Source organism: Ostrea edulis, chromosome 6 (genome assembly GCF_947568905.1).
Source record: "Ostrea edulis chromosome 6, xbOstEdul1.1, whole genome shotgun sequence".
Taxonomy (NCBI): domain Eukaryota; kingdom Metazoa; phylum Mollusca; class Bivalvia; order Ostreida; family Ostreidae; genus Ostrea; species Ostrea edulis.
Window position 1 is genome coordinate 40,943,606 of NC_079169.1, and position 15,026 is coordinate 40,958,631.

At 36.3% G+C, this 15,026-nt stretch overlaps 1 protein-coding gene and 1 long non-coding RNA gene across 2 annotated transcripts in view; one reads left to right on the forward strand and one right to left on the reverse strand.

Moving 5' to 3' along the window:
- Positions 1 to 15,026, forward strand: part of LOC130046775 (uncharacterized) — a 215,051-nt gene that overhangs the window by 78,717 nt on the left and 121,308 nt on the right. The window lies entirely within an intron of this gene.
- Positions 1 to 15,026, reverse strand: part of LOC130046770 (activin receptor type-2B-like) — a 183,071-nt gene that overhangs the window by 14,582 nt on the left and 153,463 nt on the right. The gene's annotated exons all lie outside the window — the stretch shown is intronic.

Genomic DNA, 15,026 nt, shown 5'->3' on the forward strand with positions numbered 1-15,026 from the left:
GACTCGGTATTACGTTGTAAAAATTCAAAAAATACAAAAACGTAATAAACCCCTATTTATTCAATAGGGATTCTCAAAATAATAAGCCATTCACACCTTGGCTGCCCCAGGCAGTCACCATGTAAATTTTCTGGTCTGTTCGGGGATTAGAGACACTTGACTGATCACGCTTTGATAGATCTAGCACATACCCTGTATCGAAGCCAGTGATAAGCAATTAAATGATGTTTATTTAGAAATTGTACTCAATAAAATTTTCTTCATTTTTCACACTTTGATGACCAAAGAAATAATAATATCTCAACCATATGCATGTTTAGCATCGTGTGATTGCTTTCGATTTTAAAACTCTATTTACGGACAGCATGTAGGACAAAATTTATCGTAGCACAGTTAAAACAGCTTGGACATAGTTACATGAGAAAAGGTAGTGTTCAAGTAAAACAATTGTCAGTTATTTTGACATATTAATAGTTTGAGATTTGTTAGATTTCATCCATAAATACGCTGATCAAACTGCCCAGTGCTATCGGCCGATTCGTGCAAGGCATTTAGCTCAGTGAACATTTTAAGATCCCTTGGTATCTTTTTTTGATGTGCACGTGATTTTAGTGCCATCATTTAGTGTTATAAATGTGATCTTAATATTAGTGCATTATTTTTTAAAAAGTGGATTGCGTTTGTTCTCCGTGTTTATCGTTGGTAAAAAAAAAAAGTGTACGAGTGTTGGATATCGCGTGCGTTTTGTGTCGTAGTTTTGTTGTGTTTTTTAAGATGGGATTTATTAAATTGTGTTTTGTATCGTGTAGTAGAGATATAACGTAAGAAAAACGATGTTTTGTTATTTTTTTTCTTCTATTAGATGACCTAGTGCAAGAGCGATAATCTTCAATTAGGCAGGCAGGAAACTATGTACTAAATAGGAAACCATGCTAAACATTAACTGCATGGTTCCTTGTTTACAATGGGAAGAAACAGTTTGACCTAGAAAAAGAACACCGGGAGACAAACAAAAGATCGATGATTGATGATTTTAACACCTAATAAAAAATAATTTGCCATTTATATAATTTTCCAGGACTATTCAAGGACTTTTGGCAACAATACTGATTTCCATGACTTTTCAAGGCCTTTAATTTTCAAATTAAAATTCCATGACTTTTCAAGGATTCAAGGACCTGTACGAACCCTGCATGGGTAATCCATATGTATGATATGGTGACTGTAGGTGGAAAGGATAACGCTTTAGAGCCCGGAAACCATATTGCTACTTCAATGTCCAGTGCACTTGACCTTTGACCCCAAAATCAATAGGGAACATCTTCATCCCATGGGTAATCCATATGTATGATATGGTGACTGTAGGTGGAAAAGATAACGCTTTATAGCCCGGAAACCATATTGCTACTTCGATGTCCAGTGCGCTTGACCTTTGACTTTTTGACCCCAAAATCAATAGGGAACATCTTCATCCCATGGGTAATCCATATGTATGATATGGTGACTGTAGGTGGAAAGGATAACGCTTTATAGCCCGGAAACCATATTGCTACTTCGATGTCCAGTGCGCTTGACCTTTGACCTTTTGACCCCAAAATCGATAGGGAACATCTTCATCCCATGGGTAGTCCATATGTATGATATGGTGACTGTAGGTGGAAAGGATAACACTTTAGAGCCCGGAAACCATATTGCTACTTCGATGTCCAGTGTGCTTGACCTTTGACCCCAAAATCGATAGGGAACATCTTCATCCCATGGGTAGTCCATATACATGATATGGTGACGGTAGGTGGAAAGGATAATGCTTTAGAGCCCGGAAACCATTGCGTCTACAGACGGACGGACGGACAACCCGATTCCAGTATACCCCCCCCCCCCCCCCCCCCCCCAACTTGTTGCGGGGGGTATAATTAAATGATATACACATTAATCATGAGTAAAGCTTCGTAGAACATATGATTATTATTTAATGAAAACGCATACCCTATGAAAGAATTTTGAGGAATATTATCCAATTTGGACACGGGGCCGAATTTGGCCTCAAGAACCGAGTCCTTTGATTAAAATTGGCCCAGTAGTTCTGGAGAAGAAGTCTAAAATGTTAAAAGTTTACAGGCAGACACGGGACAGAATGTGATCAGAATAGCTCACTTGAACTTTCATCTCTGGTGAGTTAAAAAGTTAAGAATAATAGTAAGATCTTCCATTGGAAACACAAGAACTTAATAATTATTATAAACAATCCAATTTGTTCCCAAACTTCATTTGAGTTCATTTGGCAAACATAATAAATTGCAATATCCTTTATGAATTAACAAATCTTTAAGCATCGAGTTTTTTAAACTAGTCCTGGTATCTTGAACATGAATGTGTCAAATACAGTGAAACTTCTCTAAACCTGCCGGTTCTCGGACCACAAAAAACGGCCGGTTTAGAAGGATGGCCGGTATACTGAGAATTTAGCAATTATAGATGTTTTATCTCAATATTCACAAAGTAGGTACTGTTCACTTTGATCTGGTGATCTATGATCGATTATCAGTGGAGATTAAATTAGTCCGCTTGTACCTAAAGGTAATTATGAATTACAAGAAATATCCTCGCTGAAATCATCTAATTTTATACTGAAAATCTATAACAGGATACATAAAGAAAACACAGAGGCCTATTATTGGAATTCCTCTACCTATAAAAGCTCTGTTTACATTCATCGCTTATGTCATTAACAATTTTGTTTTGACGTTTTCAAAAAATACAGCAGTAAATATGAAATTGTAATTTGAATATTTCTTTGTAATTTAAAGTCTATGGAAACCAAGAAAATTAATCTATCTTTTAATAATTATCATTAACAGTCATGGGTTTGTTCTTTATTAACTACCACTTATATCCATACGATAGTATGGTGAAACAATATGGCGTTTGATACTGTATTCATTCAATATGTTCCTAACTGTTTTTTACAATTTGTACAGAATTTGGAAGGGTCTCTTGGATTAGCTAAGTGTCAATTAATAGAAATTAAAGAGGCCACTAGTGTTTTTCACAACTCTGGTTGATAATTTCCCATCTGGTCAGTGGGTCAGTCAATTTGCACACCTGGATGATCTTGATCAACCTCTGGCCAAAATGTTCTTGTCTTCAAAAAGTGGCCGGTATGTTAAGGGTAAATTACATGTGTTTGTTAACAAATGTACTTTAAAAAGTGGCCTATGTCCGGTTTTCAGGGGTGGCCAGTTTTGTAAGACTTTCTTTGTAAGGAAATGTTAAGATTTCTGCCGGGACTTTGAAAATCGGCCGATATTCAGGGAGAACCGGTTTTCTGAGGGGCTGGTTTGGAGAAGTTTCACTGTATTGAACATGAATGTGTCAAATACCAGGGATATGTTGAAATGAGCCACTGGTCCCAGTTGTGTTTATAATATTTAATGATTTTACAAACTAAGTATACCTCAAACACAAAAATCACGAAAACTCCGGTTATCTAAAAGTATTTTTCCAGTCCCAAGCACAATATAGCTACAGTACACGCTATTCTTGACATGATCAATGATAGAACTCGGTACATGCATGATTATGAGGATAGGATACACGCATCATAGGATAGGATACACGCACGATAGGATAGGATAGTCATGCACGATATGATAGGATATACGATAAACCTGATAAACGCAAAACCTGATAAACGATCTTCACGATACACCTGATAAACGCAAAACACCATAAATGATCTTCACGATAAACCAAAAACCCGACAGAAATGTTGTATATTTAGAAGCAATTTAGATAGAACTAAATTTTGATACCTATAAAATATTTACATTATGTTGATAATAATACTGAAGAATTTCAATATTCATTATACACCTAAAACGTATAATTTCTTTAATACACGGTCCTACTTTTAAAAAAAATATTTGTAATTCAATTTTTTTTTTAACGCCATATCACAGCTAAAATCAGAAAACTAAACTATATACGTTTTTTTTATTCATTATTTCATATCTAAATGAATTTTCTCAGCCAATGATTCTAAAATTATATTGTCACCTAATGTTTAATATAAAGATTACACAGGGCCTCTAATGTAAGATTCACTAAATGTAATATAATGTAGTGATATCATGCTTCAGTAGCTTTCTTATTCTAATGTCTATTATCTTCATTGTGAAAAAACAAAAGGCCCATAGGCCTTATCAGTCACCTGAATACTAGTGAAAAAGTATCATTTCTTCCATGGGCTATGAAATCTAGAAAAAAATTCCTGTTCTGAATATTTAAGCTAAATTCTAATGTTCATCAACAGTATAAACAAGATGTGTTCTTAAAACTTCACTGCCCTCAAAAGTGCATACACTGATGAAAGGCTTTAAATAATAGGTGTATTTACATTAAAACATCAAAAGATATGCATGACTAATACTAAAGTCATAACCCTGGGTTATGAAATTCACCATTTTTTGTACATCCTTTTCTGCTATTCCTAAGTATACATTTAGATTTTATACAGTATCAGCAAACTTAAACATACATACATGCACTATATACTAAGTTAGGCCCCACCCTGGAGTTGTCAGAGCCCTTATCCTGGAGAAAATCAAATTTACAATTTTGGTAAAAGACTACCTGCTTTATCCATTTAGCACTATATATGAAGTTTGGCCCTGCCCTGGGGTCAGAACCCCTACCCCGGGGATCATGAAATTTACAATTTTGGTAGAGGCCTTCCTGCTCTACATCACTATGCATTTAGTTTTTCTTACATGTGTGTGGTTCTTGAAAAGAAGAATTTTGAAAATTGGTCAATTTTGGGCAGTTTTTGCACCGCCCCTAAGGCCTCAGGGGTGTGGAGTCCTGAAATTTACGTCCCCCTTGTCCCAATGATGCCTCATACCAAATTTGAAAAGAATTGGACTGGTAGTTATTAAGAAGTTATAAATGATCAATTGTTAACGCACGACGACAACCAATACGCAATTTCCGAGTTGCCCAATAGTTCTTTCCCTTTGTTGAACTCTTGCGCACAGTGAGACGCAAAATGTATTTTCGTGCACACACGGTGGGTACAAATGTTTATCGTTGTCTTCATATATTGCTGAAAGGATGTTTACCAAACATCATGCAACAACCCAAACTGCTGGGACACACAATTTAAGTAAGATTATGAGTATTTGATAATGAAATAGCTCAAAAAACCGATAATCACCATCTTTCTTTGATTAAAGTATCAAATGTGCAGAAGAGGAAATAAAAAATAGATTTCTTATTTAATTTAATGGCCTAATTCAAACAAATATTCTTGATATGGTCAGTTTAATGTATACCAAAGGCTGGTATAAACAAAATTTACGCTTTCATAACCTTTATCATTATTTACATAGCTAGTCTATAATATATGTATAGATCTTGTACCCACCCAAGCGTTCAACAGAACACTAAACGTACCTCCATCCCAGAAGAGCTGATATCTCGGAACTTGCGTATTGCAATAGGTCACTTTTACTCAGGTGACATAAACAAGAGGTCCAAGGGTCACATCGCTCATCTGAGTCACTTGGCTCATATCTAAAGATTTGAAACCCTATATATTTGTACATGTAAAACTTTGATCCCCTATTGTGGCCCCATCCCAACCCCCAGGGGCCATGATATGAACAAACTTGAATCTGCACTATGTCAGGAAGCTTTCATGTAAATTTCAGCTTTTCTGGCTCAGTGGTTCTTGAGAAGAAGATTTTTCCTATATATTAATATGTAAAACTTTGATCCCCTATTGTGGCCCCATCATACCCCCAGGAGCCATGATTTAAACAAACTTGAATCTGCATTATGCCAGGAAGCTTTCATGTAAATCTCAGCTTGTCTGGCTCAGTGGTTCTTAAGAAGAAGATTTTTAAAGATTTTTCCTATATATTTGCATTTAAAACTTTGATCCCCTATTGTGGCTCCATCCCATCCCCGGGGACCATGATTTGAACAAACTTGAATCTGCACTATGTCAGGAAGCTTTCATGTAAATTTCAGTTTTTCTGGCCCAGTGGTTCTTGAGAAGATTTTTCCTATATATTAGTATGTAAAATTTTAATCCCCTATTGTGGCCCCATCATACCCCCAGGAGCCATGATTTGAATAATTTGAATCTGCATTATGTCAGGAAGCTTTCATGTAAATCTCAGCTTTTCTGGCTCTGTGGTTCTTAAGAAGATTTTTAAAGATTTATCCTATAAATTTGTATGTAAAACTTTGATCCCCTATATTGTGGCCCCATCCAACACCCGGGGGCCATGATTTGATCAAACTTGAATCTGCATTATGTCAGGAAGCTTTCATGTAAATCTCAGCTTTTCTGGCTCAGTGGTTCTTGAAAAGATTTTAAAAGATTTTTCCTATATATTAGTATGTAAAACTTTGATCCCCTATTGTGGCCCCATTCAACCTCTGGGGGCCATGATTTGAACAAACTTGAATCTGCACTATGTCAGGAAGCTTCCATGTAAATATCAGCTATTCTGGCCCAGTTGTTCTTGAGAAGAAGATTTTTAAATGACCCAACCCTATTTCTGTGATTATCTCCCCTTTGAAAGGGATATGGTCCTTCATTTGAACAAACCTGAAAGCCCTTCACCCAAGGATGCTTTGTGGCAAGTTTGGTTGAAATTGGCCTGCCGGTTCTTAAGAAGAAGTCGAAAATGTGAAAAGTTTATGATGCCGACGACGACGACAGAAAACGGACAAATTTTGATCAGAAAAGCTCACTTAAAGGCTCAGGTGAGCTAAAAACCAAGTAATATTTTGTGTATAACGAGGAGGGGGTTATTTTGCATCAAGCTCTAAGTTCACCAGTGATTCAACAATTACAATTATTTTCATCATGACCGCTTTAATACAATCCACTGCACTACACCATATCTTCATACGTTAGATATTTCTATACTATGAGTGATAATTGAGAGTCATTTGGAACATATTTTATTTTAGATTCGCAATTTTGAAACGCTTACAAAATTTTGTGTTTAGAATAGGGCTGCAACGGTTACCCAGAATAACCGAAAAACCACGGGTCGTGTTCAGGTCAGGTTCGGTTCCATTTTTCCGTATTTCGGTTCGGGTTTGGTTTTTAAAATAGAATCATTATAGCGTCAAAATCCTCAAAGGTGGCTGTATTTTTATAAATTGTTAAATGACGGCATTGTGGACAAAACTGTAAATAATGACAGTATATGTAAGATATGTCAGACGCATTGAAAATACGCCGCTGGAGCAACATCGTCAATGACAAAACATTGAAAGCATGGATGGAAATGAGTAGAAGTGACAATGCTGTTTCTAGAACCATGGATGTCGAGTCTAAACCGCAGTCCACGTCCCCGAGTAGTTATTGTGACAAAATACAATAAAGGTTTTTGATTTTAACTGTATATATTAATTTTTTAAAATAGTTAAATAGACCCAAACCGAAATACCCGAACCCGAAGTAAAATTTTTTTGAACCGACCCGACCCGAAAATTTTTGGAACCGTGACAGCCCTAGTTTAGTATATAAAATATTCAAATAATTATCAAAACCAGCATAAATTTCCAGTATCTACCTGTACGACTATTGGTACATGGTACACGTGTACATGTATAAGTAAAAACTAGATGCTGTCATGAGACAGTAATACCCGCACGTAAGTGTTTGCCTTCAAATATACTCTCCGTCCAAATGGCGAATCCAGAGGGGAATCCGGGGATTGGCACCCCCCCTCCCCTCCCTTTCTGTGGGACATCTTTGTAGTTTTTAAAAAAATATATATATGATACTGCTAATATTTGTAGGCAATTATTTTTAATGTACAAGTTAAATAAAAAGATTAACTAGCACTGGATGATACATGTATATTTATTTTTATCAATTTATTATTTTTTTTTTTTGATTTCTGGAACCCCCCCCCCCCCCCTTTATATCGCTGAATCCTATAATGTTTAACTAGCAAAGAAGCCACAGTGTGATTTGGCTACATCATTGCATCCTCAGTTCCAAAAGGGGATGGAGAAGTTGACTCAGTAATTTGACAACTACGCCTAACGCTATTATAACAAAGTACTGTACCAAATCTTCAAAACACGACTGAATTCATTGTTTAAACTTGCATTTTCACTACATACCGTTTCAACTGCCTACCATAGAAGAGAGAGAGAGTGAGAGATCGGTCGGTCAATAAATCAAACTTCTTTACCATTTCAAAAGAAAGAAATTGCCTTTGTCAATAAAAGCGGCGGGGCTTATATTACTTCGCATTGGGATGGTTATAAAGGGCAAGAGACTGTAATCGCAAATGAAAGTTCCTAGCAGAAACAACACATAAGACATGGGTGGATCCAGAAGGGGGGAGGGTCCAGGGCGTCCTGACCCCCCTCCCCTTTGGAGAACCAAACAATTTAAGAATTATTCAATTTTAACGAGACTTTGAGTCCAAATGATATGAAAGGTAGATACTTACATGTATATGTACTACTAATTGCTTCATTCAAATTTATCAACACCAGTATATAATTATCATTTAATTCTAGGATAAATAAGACGACACACTGATAAAATATTTACATATTTTTGTCAGATGCAAGTATCGCTTTTAAAAAGAATTCTTAAAACGTATATGTAACATAAAAAATTTTGTTTAAGAAATAGATAATTTGAAAGTGAAAAGGAAGTGCCAGGAAATGTTCAGAATGCAGGAGTTGCACCATATATCCTACAGCTTCTGGGGGCCTATGCTGCCCCCAGCCTACTGGGAGTAACCCTCCCCCCCCCTCTCTCTCTCTCTCTCTCTCTCTCTCTCTCTCTCATTTCTTTGCGATATTAGACATAGATAGCGGATGGATGTTGTGAAAAGTATCTAAAAGATCAAGTGCTGACCACCCCCACTTCAAAAATTCCTGCATCCGTTTCTGTAAGATCTACTTCACAAGATCATATTACAGAGATAGAATGATACCCTAATTGGTATCCAGGTTTTCTGCAATTCGTGGTAGTTACTTCAGTGTGTATTTTTTAAGACAAGTTTAATTTTTAGAGAATTACATGCTCAAACAAATGTGATAAAAGTTGATGATCAGCTTATCGTCATATGCTGTTCCAACCCCCAACACCCCTCTAAATATATCTATGATCATTTGACCCGGCATGACTTTTTAGTGAGCAAAATATTTACAAAGGTAATGTGACCAGGGTTAAATACTAGATGATTTAAAGAGAAGAAATAATGGAGTTTGAATGATATCAATGTTGTTTATTTGTGTTTGAATGCATGATGATGCTCATTGTACATTGATAAAGTGGCTTTTTTATAGGATCCGAAACAGTGACATGTGAGAGAGTTGGTTGGCGGGGATTTGTACTTTTACTTTTGAGGATGCAGTAAACGGACGACATGAGGGGAAGCTGCGCATTTTCTTGTTGGATGATTTGTGTACATGTGTGGACGTGGATGTCATCTCAGTGAGTTCACTTGGATTTAAGAGGCTGAGCAAAGGCACAAAGAAAATGTTTCCTGAGTATAGAGTCTGAACAAAGGATATTGCATCATTCCTGATCAGGCAAGTCTAGCCTTATTCATTTATTTTACTTTATTTATCATTTTTTTTCCCCTTTCTTTTTTTGAATATTTTTTTATTCATTTATTGGTTTACAATATTACAGAAGGTGAAATGTACATGTGTAACTCTTTCTGTGCATGTGTAATGTGTATTTGTTTTAATTTGGGAGGGAGGGGGGGGGGGGTATTATCAGTTTGTGTAGAGTGTCAATTTTGTGTATTACTTAAAGATCAGTACCAGTGCCCTAATGCTGAACATTGGGCAGATATGTAAATTGGCACTTGGTTGGTTCATGCAGTCCTCCTTGACATTGACAGAGCTTTCCCACGGAGACTGTTGCTCCAAGTTATGCGTAGAGTGTCGGTCATCTATCTGTGTATCGCAAGTACTTGGTGCAGACAGCTATCATTCTGAATCCCGTGAAGGAAGGGGATGTAGACTTCCTTTGGAATGACGTACATACTCAATGTTGCGTCGCTTGTGGAGACTCGCATCTTGAAGAGTGACCTTGACTTTTGACCTTGACCCCATTTTTTAAGTCAACCACTGAAGACCTTTTGGAGGAGAAAGTGATCTTGACCTTGACCCACTTTCAAGGTCATTCAAGGTCAACAATCCTAGAATATCATGTGACTACTCCTAAAGATGTAGATGGAGCTTTATGATAGAAAACATCATTTTTCGGCCCCTATTTGCCCCCTGGGGCCAATATGAAAATTCCAAAACCTTATTGCACATCTACAGGACATTACTATTCAGCTCCTTGAATATCATGTGACTATTCCTAAAGATGTAGATGGAGTTTAAGTGACAAGCTTTGTGATAGAAAACGTCATTTTTCGGCCCCTATTTGCCCCCTGGGGCCAATATGAAAATTCCAAAACCTTCTTGCACATCTAGAGGACACCAGCAATCATCTTCCAAAAGATTATTAGGCTACTGTGTAAAATGTAAGAGGAGTTCTGGGAACCAGGGTTTCTTTGTACAAAATCGTCATTTTTCGACCCCTATTTGATCCCTAGGGTGAAAATGAAAATTCCAAAACCTTATTGCACATCTACAGGGCACCAGCAATCATCTTCCAAAAGATTATTAGGCTACTGTGTAAATTGTAAGAGGAGTTCTGGGAACCAGGGTTGTGTTAAAAAGCATCATTTTCGACCCCCATTTGGCCCCCAAGGTGAAAATGAAAATTCCGAAACCTTATTGCACATCTACAGGACCCAACCAATCATCTTCCAAAAGATGATTGGGCTACTGCATGAAATGTAGGAGGGGTTCTGGGAACCAGGTTTTTGTTGAAAAAACATCATTTTTTTACCCCCGTTTTGCCCCCAGGGTAAAATTGAATATTCTAAAACCTTATCATATATCTACAGTACACCACCTATCATGCTCCAAAAGATCAATTGGTTACCACTTGAAATAAAAGAGCAGTTTGAGGAAGAAGAAAGTGTGACAGACGGACGGACGGACGGACCAGGGTAACAACAAAATACCCTAACTTTCTTTAGAAAGTGCGGGTATAAAAACAAAAAACAATGACAGCTGAGTTGTGCCCACTTGAGCAGACTTTTGGGAGATCCAATACCATTTCACCCTTTTAAAACTTAATCTTCTAATTACAATGTTCCCCAAATGCAGTCAAAACACAGGTGATACATAGACACGTACAAGTTCAGTAGTTGGTATATAAATAGAATACAGGTGGAAAAAATTGGAAGAAAAAGAGCCTTTATTAAAATGTATGTAGTAAACAATGTAATTTACTGATTTTTCCTTTCAAATCGTAACTTCCTATTTCTCTGTTAGTGTTAATTACAAATAATTGTTTCCAGACAATTAAATGTTTATGAACTTCAGATGAAGGAGCTTTCAGATTTGCTCGGCAAACCACTGCCTACTTTCCAGACTACTTATGATGAATTTGTGATAAATTTTCACCCTCTCTGGACAGACAAATAGCTCTTCTTCTGCAGAGCTGCCAACATTATAAAATGGAAAATAGTAAGGCGGGGATCAGGGGGGCGCCTAGGCCGCTGGAGATCTTTTCTGAATAAATATGTAACCTGAGCAATTTTAGGCACATTTCAAATCCAAATTTAATGAATTTAGATATACTAATTGTTATGCATTTTACAACTGCTAAAGATCAAATACATCTTTTATTGATTTTACTTTCTAAAACTTGTGTAAAAAATATTGTTACATTAGTATAATAATATATAATTTTACAGTTAATGTGTCAGTTATTCGGGCAATTTTTTTGTGTGTGGTCATTTTCGCCGCCGTGAGAAATGTTGAAGTTTGTCGAACAGATTGTACACTTATACAAACTCCCCCTTTCTGACTTTGAAACGAATACACATGTATATGTTTACAGTGTACTTGCATATTGTTCTTTGAATTTCTAGCTCCATTAGGTTTTCTTCTTTGGGGGAGTATTGTTGTTATTTCCTTCAACACATGCTTTACGTTTAGTAGCAGCTGCCATAATGTTTATTTCAAAGCATTAAAATGATCAAGACTCTGTATAGATATAGACTATGCAAACAAACGTAGTAACGACTATAGCTTGTTTATTATAAAAGTAAAAATCAATGATGGATAGCTCTAAAAATTTCGAAATGTCAAATAAGCGAAAATCGGAGGATGTACAGTGAAATCGTAAGGCGTATTTTCGGCCCTAAAATCGTAAGCCTTACGCCAAAATCGTGAGGGTTGGCAGCTCTGCTTCTGCCTTAAAATCGACAGCTTTATGTTCTCCTTCAAATATACTGTCTTTTCTCGATTCCTAAAAATAGCTTCTTTAACAAAACGAATAAAGCTTTCGAAAAGTATCGCACTTTTTCATTAGGGTTAATATACAATCCCGATAGTTTCCGAAGTTACACAATAAATGATTTCCATGATAAACGGAAAACCTGATACACGCAAAACATGATACACGATAGACCTGATAAACGCAAAACACGATAGAAAATGGAAAACCTAATAAATTGCAAAACACAATATGATGGGATACACGCACGATACGATACGATAGGATACACGAACGAAAGAACACGATAGGAATGTCAAGAATAATGTTGCGGGTGCTGTACCTGATTTATGCTGCTGTTTGGCTAATTTTCTGCTCTGCTTGATCTGTTGAACATATGGTAGTACCAGGCAATCAATTTTCACACCTGATCTACTAATGTGGATCTCGAAGTCAGTTGAAATTCCATCTTTGAAAATTTCACTATTGTTTCATTGATCACAGATTTTGTTAACTAAACAACAAGGGTTTTAACAACTAACCCTACAAGACCTTGAACATGCATTGATTACATGTTAATGAATTGTTAGTTTGGAAATACTTATTAAGTGTGTATAGATTGTTGTACGTAAACAAGGTTAAAGCCCAACTATTACTCATGCAAAAACCCAACGTGCTTTGAATAACATTCCAAAAAACCATGCTCGACCAAAAAAAAACAAGAATATCAGTAAAACTGATGGATGCTCCCCAAAATGCATCTAACCAATGAACTATTTCATATGATGGATGACTCGCACAATGATCAATAACTGTTGAAATATTGTTGAAATGAAGGCTTCTTTTACGGATATAAGGTATTATGAGTTTTACAAAATGACCTTGAGTGACCTTCATCTGAGAACCATTTCCCTATTTGTGTGATATATAATCAATACCTGTTCAAAAACTGTTGAAACAAGGCACTTTTCCCTTAGGCCAATTCAACTTATTTGATAGATCATCATCCCCGCCCACCCCAAATTTTATTATTTTTGCAAAACTTGCGATTTCTGGAAAATTTTCATGTCCGACTCCGTTATGTACACTTTTTGTTTACATTTCCGGTATAGCAATGTGAAAATTCAAATGAAGAAAATAGATACGGTTTTCTTAATTTCTTACGGGTGTAAATGAAAGGAAGGGATTAATGTTCTTCATATCTTGAAGAAGTTTGGTATCTTTCTGTGTTTGAAATTAAAGCTTAACCTGGAATTTGTCTGTGAAATAAGCATAGATTGATTATCCATCTGGCATTGAATGATGCACTTCTGTTGAAACTTGTTTGTCATTAATATTTTTCTCAGAATATAAAAATTAAAATCCTCCCACCCGCTCCATACTTTTTGGTTACCCTGGATGATAATCTAATAATTAAGTTGAATTGGTGTTATATAAGATATATGCCTGAGTGACCTTGACCTTTCCAAAATGACCTTGAGAGACAGGTCATAAGATTGAAATATTGTTGAAATGAAATATTTTTTCGCATCTTATGGTATCTGTTCTGAGTGACCTTTACAAAATGACCTTGAACTACTTTCATATGACGACTCGTTCAATGATCAATAACTGTTAAAATATTGTTGAAATGAAGGTTTCTTTTTCAGATATAAGGTATTATGAGTTTTACAAAATAACCTTCACTGACCTTCATCTGAGAGCCATTTCCCTATTACTTATTTGTGTGATATATGATCAATATCTGTTTAAAAACTGTTGAAATAAAGAACTTTTTACTTATATAAGGTATATGCTGAGCGACCTTGACCTTTCCAAAATGACCTTCGTCCAAAAGTCCCTGTCTCAAGGAATATTGTGATCAATTATGATAAATTTCTGATAAATTTCATATATAAGGTATATGCTGAGCGACCTTGACCTTTCCAAAATGACCTTCATCCAAAAGTCCCTGTCTCAAGGAATATTGTGATCAATTATGATAAATTTCTGATGAAAGGTTTAGGAGATGGGAACCTTTATATAAACAAGAGGCCCATGGCGCTCACCAGAGTCACCTTGGCCCATATTTAAAGATTTTCCCCATATATTCGCAAGTAAAACTTTGATCCCTATTGTGGCCCAAACCTACTCTCAGGGGGCCATGATTTTTACAAACTTGTATCTGCACTATGTCAGGAAGCTTTCATGTAAATGTAAACCTTTCTGGCCCAGTAATTCTTAAGAAGATTTTTTAAAGATTTCTCCATATATTTGTATGTAAAACTTTGATCCCCTATTGTGGCCCTATCTTACACCCCCCCCCCCCCCCTTCCCCGGAGACTATGATTTTTAACAAACTTGAATCTGCACAACGTCAGGAAGCTTTTGTGCAAATGTAAACTTCTTTGGCCTTATGCTTCTTAAGAAAAAGATTTTTTTTTATTCATTAGTATGTAAAACTTTGATCCCCTATTCTGGAACAATCCTAGCCCCAGAGGTCATGAGTTTAAGAAACTTGAATTTGTTCTATGTCAGGAAGCTTTCAGCAAATTTCAGCTTTTCTGGCTCAGTGGTTCTTGAGAAGAAGATTTTTTAAAAGATTTTCGCTATATATTTGTTTGTCAAACTTTGATCCCCTATTGTGGCCCCATCTTACCCCCAGGGGCCATGCTTTTGACAAACTTGAATCTGCACTATG